Source organism: Otolemur garnettii, unplaced genomic scaffold (assembly GCF_000181295.1).
Source record: "Otolemur garnettii isolate 467f Iridium unplaced genomic scaffold, OtoGar3 scaffold00169, whole genome shotgun sequence".
Lineage (NCBI taxonomy): Eukaryota > Metazoa > Chordata > Mammalia > Primates > Galagidae > Otolemur > Otolemur garnettii.
This window is the reverse complement of record NW_003852564.1, coordinates 2756493-2768758: the sequence shown is the minus strand read 5'-3', so window position 1 is coordinate 2768758 and position 12266 is coordinate 2756493.

Genomic DNA, 12266 nt, shown 5'->3' with positions numbered 1-12266 from the left:
AAATATATTGCACATAATTATGTTCAGACTATGTATATAAGGTAGAAATGAAAGAGATAAATTTTGTGTTTAGACTTATATCCTATCCCAAGATACCTAATTATGTATATGCTTATATTCCCAAATCTGAAAAAAATCTGAAGTCTGAAACACTTTTGGTCCTAACCGTTTTAGATAAGAGGTTCACAATCTGTGTATGATTAGATAGTGAAAGATTAGGAAGATAAAGAAAGAAGAGCTAACATGTAGATACATAATCTTCCCCAAAGATGCACAGAAAATGTAAGACAATTATTCTTAGATGTAAAGAGCTATGTTCTCTGCAATAAATCAATACAGACTGACACTTATTCAAATGAATAACTATTTTGAAGGAAAATAAAAGAACCCAAGCTACTAGAAAAAGTTTGTGAACTTTTTAACAGGTAACATGTCCTCAACATCCCAGGCCAGGAAATTTACAGACAACAAGTTTACTAAAACAAACAAATAAAAATCAGGCTGATGACAAAATTCTCTTGTGTGACATGTTGCAGAAATGAATATGATATGTATTTAGAGTCTTCTATAGTTTATATGTTGTGTATCAATTTGGTTTTAAGAATAGTAGATCATTTGGTATAAGAAAATCCACCATACACATGTGCTGTTTTGAAAATTAAAGTTACTTGAGAAGATAGTCAGTTAATAAATCTCATACAACTGTGGGGAATGTATTTATGTTGCTTTCTTGGTAAGTCTTCATGACATTTACCAAAATAGATAATCGAAAGAGAATTGATCAATAATGTTGAAAGTTCAAAGAATTGTTTAAAAATGATAACAACTCTTGAAGTCAAATTTAAATCCCACGTCAAAGGTGTTATAGAATAGTTGTTGGCAATGAAAATGTTGGCATTGACACTGTCAAGACTCTAGATATATGATGGATCTTAGTAAGGTCAACTTAAAGAAGAAATGAGAGAAGTAGCTGGGATGCAAGGGATGAAGTTACTCCAGAAGAAGTAATGCCTCTACTGACGTTTGCACGAAAGACACTTTCAGAGCTATTTCAAGTCACTGAAGGCATAAAGTTTACACACTTTTAAAAGGCACAATTTTAAAAGCTGTTCCAAATTTAGAAAGGAATATGAATATTCTCCAAGAAATAGAAAAATAGTTTTCTCAGTATTGTATAGAACAAGAATAAAGCAAGAACTGCCCAAACTACTTGTAATAAGTTTTCACAAAGAAATAATGCATTTAATTCTGTATGTTCATAATGTGAATGATAAAGGACCATATAAGTGTTGACTGTGCTATTCTTCCATTACCTTGTAGATTTTAAAAATATTAGTAAGACTTTTTTCGTATTTAACAAAAATTTTAATGGTCATGGAACCATCATACAATTTCCTGTTGATTATCAAATTGCCTCACCTAGTTTCAACTGTCACAGCTGTTTTTTATGAGGCTGCACTACCACATGAAGTGTGCTCCAAGTATGTAAAAGGTAATTATTCAGTTTTCCATAAAATTTAGAGAATGAATCTTAATGTCTGTGCTATGGTTTGGAAATTTAAACAAATGATTAACATACAATTTTTTACTTATCACCAGAATACAGGCTGATTTAGAAGAGGATCATTAAGAAAATTTGAATAGGGTCAGATGAAAAGTCTTGGAAACAGTGAATGGCACTCAATTAGTAAACATGCTTTAGGGGGCCATGCTGGGGTTGGAGAGAAAGATGGACTCATTATTTTGGGGAAAATAGTACATGTGAAGGACATATGTACTATGTCTTAGCCAGGATGATTTGCTCTTTCAAAAATGGAGAGATTAAATAGCAGGTTGGGGGAAGGAAGGAAAAAATCAAAATTGAAAGTGATAACGTAGATGTAAAACGATTCCAAATATGCGGGTGATCGTGGTGCATACATCATAAGTCATTAATTCAGAGAATTTTGGAAAAGAACCAATATTTGATTAAGATAAAATGATGAACAGATTGTGAAATACACTAATAGAAATATGACGAAGGCAGTTAGATTTATACAACTGAAATTCACAGGCCATGTCTAGAGTAGAAATAATAAAAATAGCAATTTAATACTGGTAAATGGTGACGTTACAGCATATTTGACATTGTATTTAAGGAGAAATTATGGAAGCAAAAACATAGTGGACAATTTTAAATGCAATTCTGATTTATAGTACATTTCAGAATAGTAAATATATGTTTTCTTTAGTCATATTAGGGTTATTGGCCAAAGAAAAGAAAAGTTGTGTGTATGTGTGTTCAAATTTGATTACAGAACAAAATAGGTAAGCAAATGTATTTGTCTTAGGGGAGTAGCAAACAGAAGGGAGGATGGAATAGGTACATATGACGTGGATATCGTTGGCTGGTGGTAGAAAGTGATAGAATTCCCTCTGTGAGTGCTTTTATTTTCTCTATCAAAAGACAATATGGAGAGTTTATTCAGATTAGAAAGTTGCTATGATTAGTTGACTAGGGAGCAGATGGATGAGGTAGCATGGACAATTCAATCTAGAGGCCAAAAGTTCTAGATAAGCAAACCACATTGTATTTGCATCACACACACTGGTGCAAGTGTAAGATGGCCTGTAAGACTTTAGACCAATTTTAAAAGTATTTGATTCAATGCAGGATAATAACAGATGACAATAATGAGGACGAGGAGTTGACATCATGACTCATATCAGAGAAAGCTTTTTGTCATGATGAATGAAGTTTTAGAAGTGGCACAGGTGGTCAAGAGCATGATTAGGGGACTTCTAACCTGATGTTACAACATTCCTGAATAGTATTATTTCATAGAGTTTTCCTCTATGAAATGTAATTCTCACAAAAATGTAGTCAGATTTTTCTCAACTTTATAATCACCAGCTCCATGTGCTAGGAAGAGTTCTATTTATAGGCCCTTTATAGACAAAATTCTCAATTTGCTATTTTTTATTGCAACCATGTACCCCTCTCGATTTAAAAATAGATACTTGATACACAAAAGATTTCGGGAAAGAGTGTCATTTTATCATTTCTCTAAGGAGATTGCAGAGCCCCTGTAAGTTGACCACCCAAGGGACTAATCAAACTGGTCAACTATGGAGATGATCAACATAAGGACTAGGCCCACTGTACTGACATGTATATGTGGCTCATGTCTGGTCTATGAAAATTAGGTCCACATTAGGAGGTGGTCAGCTTTGGAGGTTCTACTGTTTTTTAAAATGAAAAGATTTACTTGTTGCTACGTATTTAACAGAGTGTTTAATCTGTTCACTGTTGTTGTAATGTCAGACTCCCTGGTGAACAGACTTTAAGGCTTTGATGTTTACATGAAGAATTTTATTTCAAACTATCCACAGACTGAAGAGACTGAATATTGGAGACATGAAATTGCCCTTATGCTCAACCATCTAAGGGTAAGAAGTCAGCTGATGAAACTTCTCAGCTCCCAAGATGGTCCTATTTCCTGATAAGATGATTGAAGTTGGCAGAAAAAAAAAAATGAAAGAAAAATAACTTGCTTATGAGAAGGAGGAGCCATGAAGAACAAATAACAGAAGAACTGTATTTAGAGAGTCAAAGTGAAAGCATTTTAAAAATTCAGTTTTAATTTGCAAGAATTTCTCCTATAGATAAAGCATGCTCTTAGTTTCTCCCTACCTGTACTCTTTCTATAAAGGAGGAATTTTATTAAAAGGAAATTTTAAAAAGACATGCAAATATGATTGGGAAAATTGGGAAGTTGAATGTAGTAATTGGGAGGTGGGCAGCATTGCCCTGAGTTTAGTTTTTCTGTCTGGAAGACAGCCTACGTTCCATTCAGGGTATTATTGTGTCTTTTATGTTCTAATTGTCACCACCTGGTGGATCCCTTTCCAGCTCCTCCTACTTGGTACTTCTCTGAATTTGTTAGAGCAGGTGCCTTTCCTTTAATAGCAGAGAGCCAGAGCAATCATCCTGATGTACCATCTATAATGATGGCTCTGATAATTTAAACCAAAGCTACACTTTGATTATAGTTGAATCTAGATAAAATTAAATTGGATTGCATATATATGTATATGTATGTATATATGTATATACATATATTATATACATATATAGACACGGGCACATGTTATTTTTTAAAGTGATTATCTAAAATACTGTATTGATTTCACTTTATTTGGTTATATTAAAGATTGAATTAACAAGATATATAGTTTAAGGTTGAAGAAGTTTTGATGGTAGCAGAGACATTAATTAGCTATTTTATTTATCATTTATTAAAAGTACTATTTAGGTATTGATTATACATTAATAATTATCAGGACAGGAAACAATCGCACATATAAACAGGAATGGAGTGAAGGTGGTGGTGAATATGGGAGGCACGACAAGATTGAGACAGTGATTAGCTCAGTTTAATACAAAAACAAATAAAGAGGATGTCATTGTTTTTTAGCTGGCCTGGGCCGGATTCAAACCTGCCACCCCTGGTGTATGTGGCTGGTGCCTTAACCACTGCTACAGGAGCCAAGCTCAAATAAAGGAGATGGGTGAAAGTAGACAACTAGGGAGAAGTAAGCAAGAGGGATTTTTCTGATATTTACTAAAATGCTTTTACTTTCTCTTTAAAATTTTGAGAAATACTAAGAAATTTTATACAGGATATAAAAGATCTCATTTGCAATCAGCATATCTAGCAGTTTGAGGCTACCCAGGCATATGTCTTGGACCCAAAAAGGTATCTTTTTGCGTAAGGGAACAATTTCTTCCTGGTACATGTATGTGGGTTACATGGTTAATAAGAGATAATCTAAAAATGTGGCAGAAGCATGATGACCCAATTGATAAGAGAAGGAGAAATACTGAGTCTAGTTTGAAATTTATCTTGCATTGGTTTTTAGAGTTGATTCAGAATTTTCCTTTCCTAAAGACTAACTAAAACTCCAATTTGAAAACTCATAATAAGCCACTATAAAATGAGAACCATGTGACAATAAATTTTGGGCCAAGAAAAAAAATTTATTTTAGCAATGCTTCAGGTCACATTATTGCCAAAATTTGAAAGGGGTAAAATTACATATAGATACAGATTGCTTTCTGATAACCTATGAAAATAAATTTTATTGTTAACCTAGCGTGTTTTAGACAATTTTCTAATACTATATTTACTTCAGTGGCTAGTAATATAAAGTTGGATATTTTAAACAATTATATTTTGTTAATTGTTAACTCTGAAAAGTTGTTTCCTATTTCTTGGGAATAAAAGATGGTAAGTGTAAATGTGAAATCACTAACACGGAATCATCTGTTGTGAGAGGGAAGGCATCGTGTCTATAGTGAACCTAACAGCCACCAACTTCTTAGGTAGTGGTTGGAGATGGCCCCAGTAACCTTGGGACCAAAAAGGAGATTGAGTTCTTGATGGAGAAATAAATACATTGGATGTCAAACTCGAGTATGAATGGCAGCAGAGACTGATGTAAGTCTTCACTTCATATTTATCAAATCTGCGATATGTTTAAGTTCCAGAGAGTTTTTAAATTTTACACCCTGGAAGCATAACACCATTTGGATAACTGGGATGACAAAATAGATGAAATTGTTCAGCGTTATTCCTTGCACATCAGAGCCTCACTAAAATATAATTTCATTATTTCAATTCAATATTTTTTACAAGTACTAGAGGTTTATTGTCTTTCTGAAATAGCAGAATGAGAAAAATAATACCAGAAATTTTCTCTGTGCTCCTACAGGCACTCATCACCTTTGGAAGTTTTCAATAGCAAATGATCAGATCAAGGATGAAGGATGGAATTTTTGTTTACCCTAACCAATACATCAGCACTACGTTAAAAAAAAAAAAAAAAGCTCCAGTAGTTTTTAGAAATTGTACTATTTTGTATAGAATTGTCATGGATTCCCCAAAAGTTAATTATTAAGACCATGCAAAATTTTAACTTCAATTGAATATTTATGTTTGAAAGTATTTTTAGACCTTTTGTGTTCATGTTATGTGTGAATGCCCTTGATTATTGTGTTGAGCAATACCTTTCGGTGAGTGTTCAAGATCAAGGGCTTTATTTTTTTCTTTTATTTCTTTTTTTAAACTGACCACAATAAGGATGTCTTTATGTGTGTGTGTTTACACATATAGAGATGACTCGGTATTGACAAAATAGTAGTTATTTTGAGGTGATGCCCTCTAATATTTAATTTTTATTCCAGTCTATTCTTTATTTTAATTAAAAATAATTTTGATTTCCACGCTCTTTAACATTTTGCTAGAGTGGATTTCACAAGCATTAATGAGTCACAATGTACAGAGAGAAATGTCCTATAAGGACCGAGGCCATGTATTCACTTCTTATTAACATGCCATGAGAAAAATAAAGAAAGTATTTCAGGATAATAAAGAGCTATATGCCTTTCAGAGCTGAAAAAAGGCTTTAAAAGGCCAATTGGAATTAATAATAAGAAGTATTATACCATGTGAAGATACTAGATGCTGGCTAACAGACAGTGTCTGCTTATAAGTCTTCCTCATAATGACTTGGAATGTAACCGACACAAGGACCGGTGACAAAACCTGAGTTTTAATAACAACACTGAGGGCGAGGTACCTTATTGCAACAGTTCAGTTTTAGGAAAGGACTCATCAGCTATTGATTAAAAATCCATGTGCAGGCAGTCCTGCGAGAAGCAATCACCTGAGTCATCTGTGATGCATAAATCTTGATCAAGATCTTGACCATCAAGAGATAGTGGACTAGAAAAGACGAAAGGGTGTGTGGATTTTCAGGATATGACACACACCTTTCCCCAATAATCTGATATTAAGAAGTTTTCCTTACAGGATGTTGACATATTTCATTCTCCCCTAGGGGACAGTACAACAGGGATCTTCTTAAAATGTATATATCACAAATATACATCAGTCAGATTCTACAATTTATTTTTAGCATTTGAGGTATAAAATTAAAAATACAAGATAAAAATGTTCATCGCCTGGAGAAACGTAGTTTTATGTTTAACATTAAATACTCGATGTATAACTATGAGCCTGAAACAAGCAGAATTTGAACTTTAATGTATGGTTAACTAATGATTAAGGCATAAACTGAAAATTGGACACTTACTGTATCAGGAATCTGTTCTATTTTAAGTTCTGTAGGAATCTTTTGTGACTTCAGCTACTGACTTGACTGAAAAGCATGTACTGACAATTTGAATGTTTATCTGATGCTAGGTTTTAAACTAAAGACTCAGTAAAATTTTAAATTAAAATATATCTTTGAAGCCATTGGAAATAGCATGTGTTTAAAGACAGCAGCCTCTAGGCAAAGCAAATAAATAAATAATCCTCGGCGTGTCTGCCAAATCATATTACTGTCAAAACTTGAATGGAGTGAGAAGCCCAATTACTCACTTGTGACAGATTACAGATGCAATGCAGAAAATTACTGAATATTTCACCTTCGTTCATTACATTTAAAGATTCCTGTATGAGAAGAAAAAGAATGCTTATCTTATTGTCTACTCGTTGTGTCCGCCGGTTTTCTGAATACTTTAAAACTATTTGCTTCACTAGTTAATGAAGTCGAGTTTGAATTGTAAGCACTTATATTCTTAGTTGTTAAAAATACATACTATTCCACCTATATGTTTAATAATAGTGTTTTCTATAATTTTAATAAGTAGAAACACAATGCCAATATGAGGAGATAGTAAGATTAAATAAATCTTACTCAAATATTAAATAAAACTTCAAAAAAATATATGATACATTCTTCAAAATACAAAATCAAGCCACCAACTATTTCCTCATTATAGAGTGTCCTTATTATAGGATCTATCTGAAGGGGGAAATGTATAATACTAATAATGATCCCATATTTTCAGTCTGGCTGAACCCCAGGCGATGTTCCTTTTAGTAGAGCAGGTGGCCTCACACAGCTCCTGAAACACTCTGACTGTGCCTTTCCTGTTACCCAATATAGATGTTGGCAATTTATTTTGGCACTGCTCTCTAATTATGAAAATAAAATTTTATACTACAAATATACTTTTTGATGGGTACATTTGAGTCTTATTCTTAGTTAATGAGGAAGGGTAAATAAGGCCAGTAATTCCTGAATTTGCATATAAGTCACACATTGTCACAGCATAAAATATTTAGTTTGCAAGTCTTTCCCACCCTCCCCCTCACCAATTCACTCATTTCATATTCTATCAATTTGCTGTTTATTTCTGAGTCTGATATTAGTACTACTGGGAAGAATGGTGTTGTTTTCTGTATATTAATTTTAAAAGTATAGCTGTTGCCACACTTACTATATTTTATTTTATTCTTTTGAGTTTCCTTTAATGATTTTCATATTTATGCATATAGTCACTCATCTCACTTTCCTTGTAACTGCTTTCCCATTTCACATACACTAGATTTTCTAACACATTTTTGAGAACACCCATCTTACTGCTTCATAAATATGAGAAGCCAAGTTATTGGAATGACAAAATGATAGTTATTTTCTTTTTAAGTTTATCGGTATGTATTATTTTAAGATTTAATTGTAAAGGCCTTTGACAATGATTCAAAGCCTAGAAAGACAGGATAACAGGTTTCAAAGTCATTATGGAAGGAGAAAAGGCATTGGAATTCTCACTTGCTAATGGGAAAAAATCTCAGGGATAAGGCAACATTAGCTTCAAGTATATCCAAATATAAGTGGAATGTCATGTGGAAGAGAGATTAATTTCATCTGGAGAGACACAGGAAAATTCTTGTGTTTAGTAAAAAGTGAACACAATAAAATTATACATGTCTCACATTTATCCTAATAAGACTAAAACTGATTATTCTCTCTAATAGAATAGCTACTATTATATGACATGATGTGTTTTGTCTGAAGGGGAGATGAAAAAGATGTAATAGAAGGAACTACAGATGGTAAACGATGGAGTTAATGATTCCTGGTGAAATTCTGTTCCTTGACAGACTCTAACCGGAAAGCAAAGAATGTAACTGCAAAACACCGCTTGAGGTAGGAGGGTATGAAAAGCAGAAGATGATTTTGAGGATTTGCTTACACGTTTACTGAACTGGGGACTATATTAAACATCAACGGTAGTGCTGGTTTCTTCTTTCTGTCTCATATCTCCCAGATGTATTGTCTGTTTGGACATCACAGAGCTAAGGGAAACCCTTGCCATGGCGTATGTTTTAGGCCTGGTCCCCCCACTGCTCTTCTGCTCTCTTTCTTCTTGCTCCACATTCCAGGGCTCACTAAGAGCCCCCCAAACCAGGACATGTAAAGTAATGTAAATTATCTCAGAAGAAGCTGAATGTTCCCTGGCAGTCAACAATATGTTCACATTTGCAACATTTTTATTTCACATTTTTATTTATTTATTTTTTTTTAAACATCCATTATTTTTTAATATTTTTAATGAAGTCACATACTCATAGATCATGAATCCATTTATGCATATGTGGGGTACAATGTGTTGAAAATATCCATGATTTAATGATATTATTGATCAAACCTAATTCTTACATAAACAAATCTCGACGACTTACTTTATCTTACTACATATGTAACAGTAATATTTTCCTCACCTTCTCTTCTCTCACTCAACTTTGAAATACTTTGCTACTAAATAATTTGAAGGAGTTAACATGCCATATCCTGAGAGGCCTTTCGTATCTGTAGCAAAAGGCTGTCACTCCTTCAGTGCCACATCTGATTGGAGAGCTCACAAGTGTACCATGGCAGATAGCTTATCATTTCTGCAAGAGTTATTGAAACATGCAACTAAATCCTTGCTTGCAAAATTGACCTTGATGTGTCCCTGAATTCTAGCAGATTGGAAATAGTCCCTTTTGTAAATCGTGTTATAAGTTGGGTATCAGGTCAGAAAACCAGAAAATGGAAGAAAACAGTGAAGTATATTCCAAGAAGGAGCAAATGGCTTTATATTTGAAGCTAATGTTTCTTTGATGTATAAAATCTAGAAAATACATATTAATGATAAGAAGAGATAAATTAAATACAGAGGTAGAAAAAGTTGAGGTCTCTCTCCATGTGATTTAATGCTGGTCTATTGTATAATGGAAAGTAACCTGAAGAGTGGCCTAAAGATAACACTTCTCAAATATTTTTATGAAATTCAGTTGATAAAATTCATTTAATAACACACAAAATATGTATTATGCATTGGAGGTATTGATTTTAACTCTTTCTCTCATTGGTTTATCCAATAGGCTGATAATGTTTATAATTGTCTGTTAGAACATACAGTGCATAAGGGAAACTTAGGAAGTAGGGCAACACCTGCGTGTTCCTCCTGGCCATGTGCTTCTCCAAAGTCAAAGCACAGAATTGCAAATACAGCTAATTTTCTACTGAATACAAGATGGAGCACATAAATCAATCAGTTAGATTCAGATTAATATTCCTGCATTAGTAGAGAAAAGGTATTTTACATGCAAGAGATCAATGATTCAAGCAATTTGGGAAATTGAATAAAGCAAATTGGGCCCCATAAACCAGACCACAAAACTATTTGGCTTTCTCTTCATGAAGAGGAAAACATTAAAGCACTAATTCATGGATATTTCCTTTTATAAGAATTTTAAATCCCAAAATGTTAGCCCTGCAAGTCTACTTTTTAATTTATAAAGCTTTTACTATTCTAAACTTTTAGCATAACTCTGTGCTGAGTGAAATAATGTAATAGGGATTTTACGTATTATATTAGAATGGGGAATTATGTCTCTCCTACTTTTTGTGTTTAGGAGGCAGAAATGGAGAAAGGGAGCTTATTGAAACCAAGACAGAATGGTTGGATATGGAAAGGAATCATTCTCCCCACTGACTCATATACTTTTTTTGCTAATATGACAAGTTTTGGTAGTACAGGAAAAAAAACAATGATACTTTAAAGTCTGTACAAAGTTTCTTCACTAGGGGAGGAGAAAATGGTAGTTTTAGTGAAGATATTTGTGCAAGATAAAAGTTTGCATTTTCCTGAAATAAAATTTTGCCATCTTAATCTCATATCAAGAAAATAGTATGTGTATAAGTTTCAAAGTGGGTCTTAAATATTGGGTAGAATAACTTTCCTTATATTTTGTTGCTAGCTATATTAAAAAAAATGGAAACCATTTGAAATATAAATACCCAGAAAGTTTAATAAAATTAATATTATTATAGCCAAGCATTGTGGTGGGCACCTATAGTCCCAACTCCTTGGGAGGCTGAGGTAAGAGAATCACTTAAGCCCAAGAGTTTAAAGTTACTGTGAACTGTGATTCTACAGCACTCAACCGAGGGCAACATAGTGAGACTCTGTCTCAAAAAAAGTATTAAGATTATTAGATACAATATTCCTTAAAAATATTCATTTTTAAAATTTTCACCTTCTCTAAAAGTGAAAGTTTCTCTGCTTCTTCTGAATCCAGCTATGGTTGATTTTCAGGAGTATCTGAGAATAAAAGATGTTGTTAGTTTTCCAAAAGTCCTGGAAGATAAAAACTGATGCTGTTTTTTATAGTAGGGACTGTGTAAATGCTTACATAGAAAGTAAAACGGAGGTAGGACCTCAGATATCTGGGTTCTCCTGGTAGAATGACCAATATGTGACCACTAGATTGTGTCTGTGCTATTTTTGTTTTGGTCTTCAATAAAAAATAAAGTTGAGAATATAATCTTGATTTCTTCTAGGTTTGTGGAGTGGAGGAATAAATTTTGATATGAGAATACTAACAGATTCTATAGAACTACTAAAATAATGGTCCTGACATATAACTTGAAGTCATTTTTCGTGAAGTCTTGATGACTAAGAAAATGAAGTGTGGTGAAGTGTGCTTGTTGAAATATCAATTTGGAAAAACCATATGTACATATGTATATATTCATATTTATATATTTTTAATGGCATACAGTCATGAAAAATATGAAATAATACATTTCAGAAAAACAGAAGACTTTAACATTGGTTTTGTGTGAGCAAGAATGAGTGCTTGGAATAGTGGATGGGGAGCACACACTCAACTAGTAAAGAAAAAGAAGGAAGACAACATAACACAAGTTACAGATTCCTGCACTTATGCAATTAGATTCTTTTGAATGGAACTGTTTTCTTTACCACGTCCTTCAGGGATTCTCGTGTACAACAAAGATGTATAGCACCGTTCTACATTAAAAGGGATAAGAGAGGAAAATTATAACTGTTACTTTAAATTCAGTCCCATTTCTAGGGAACA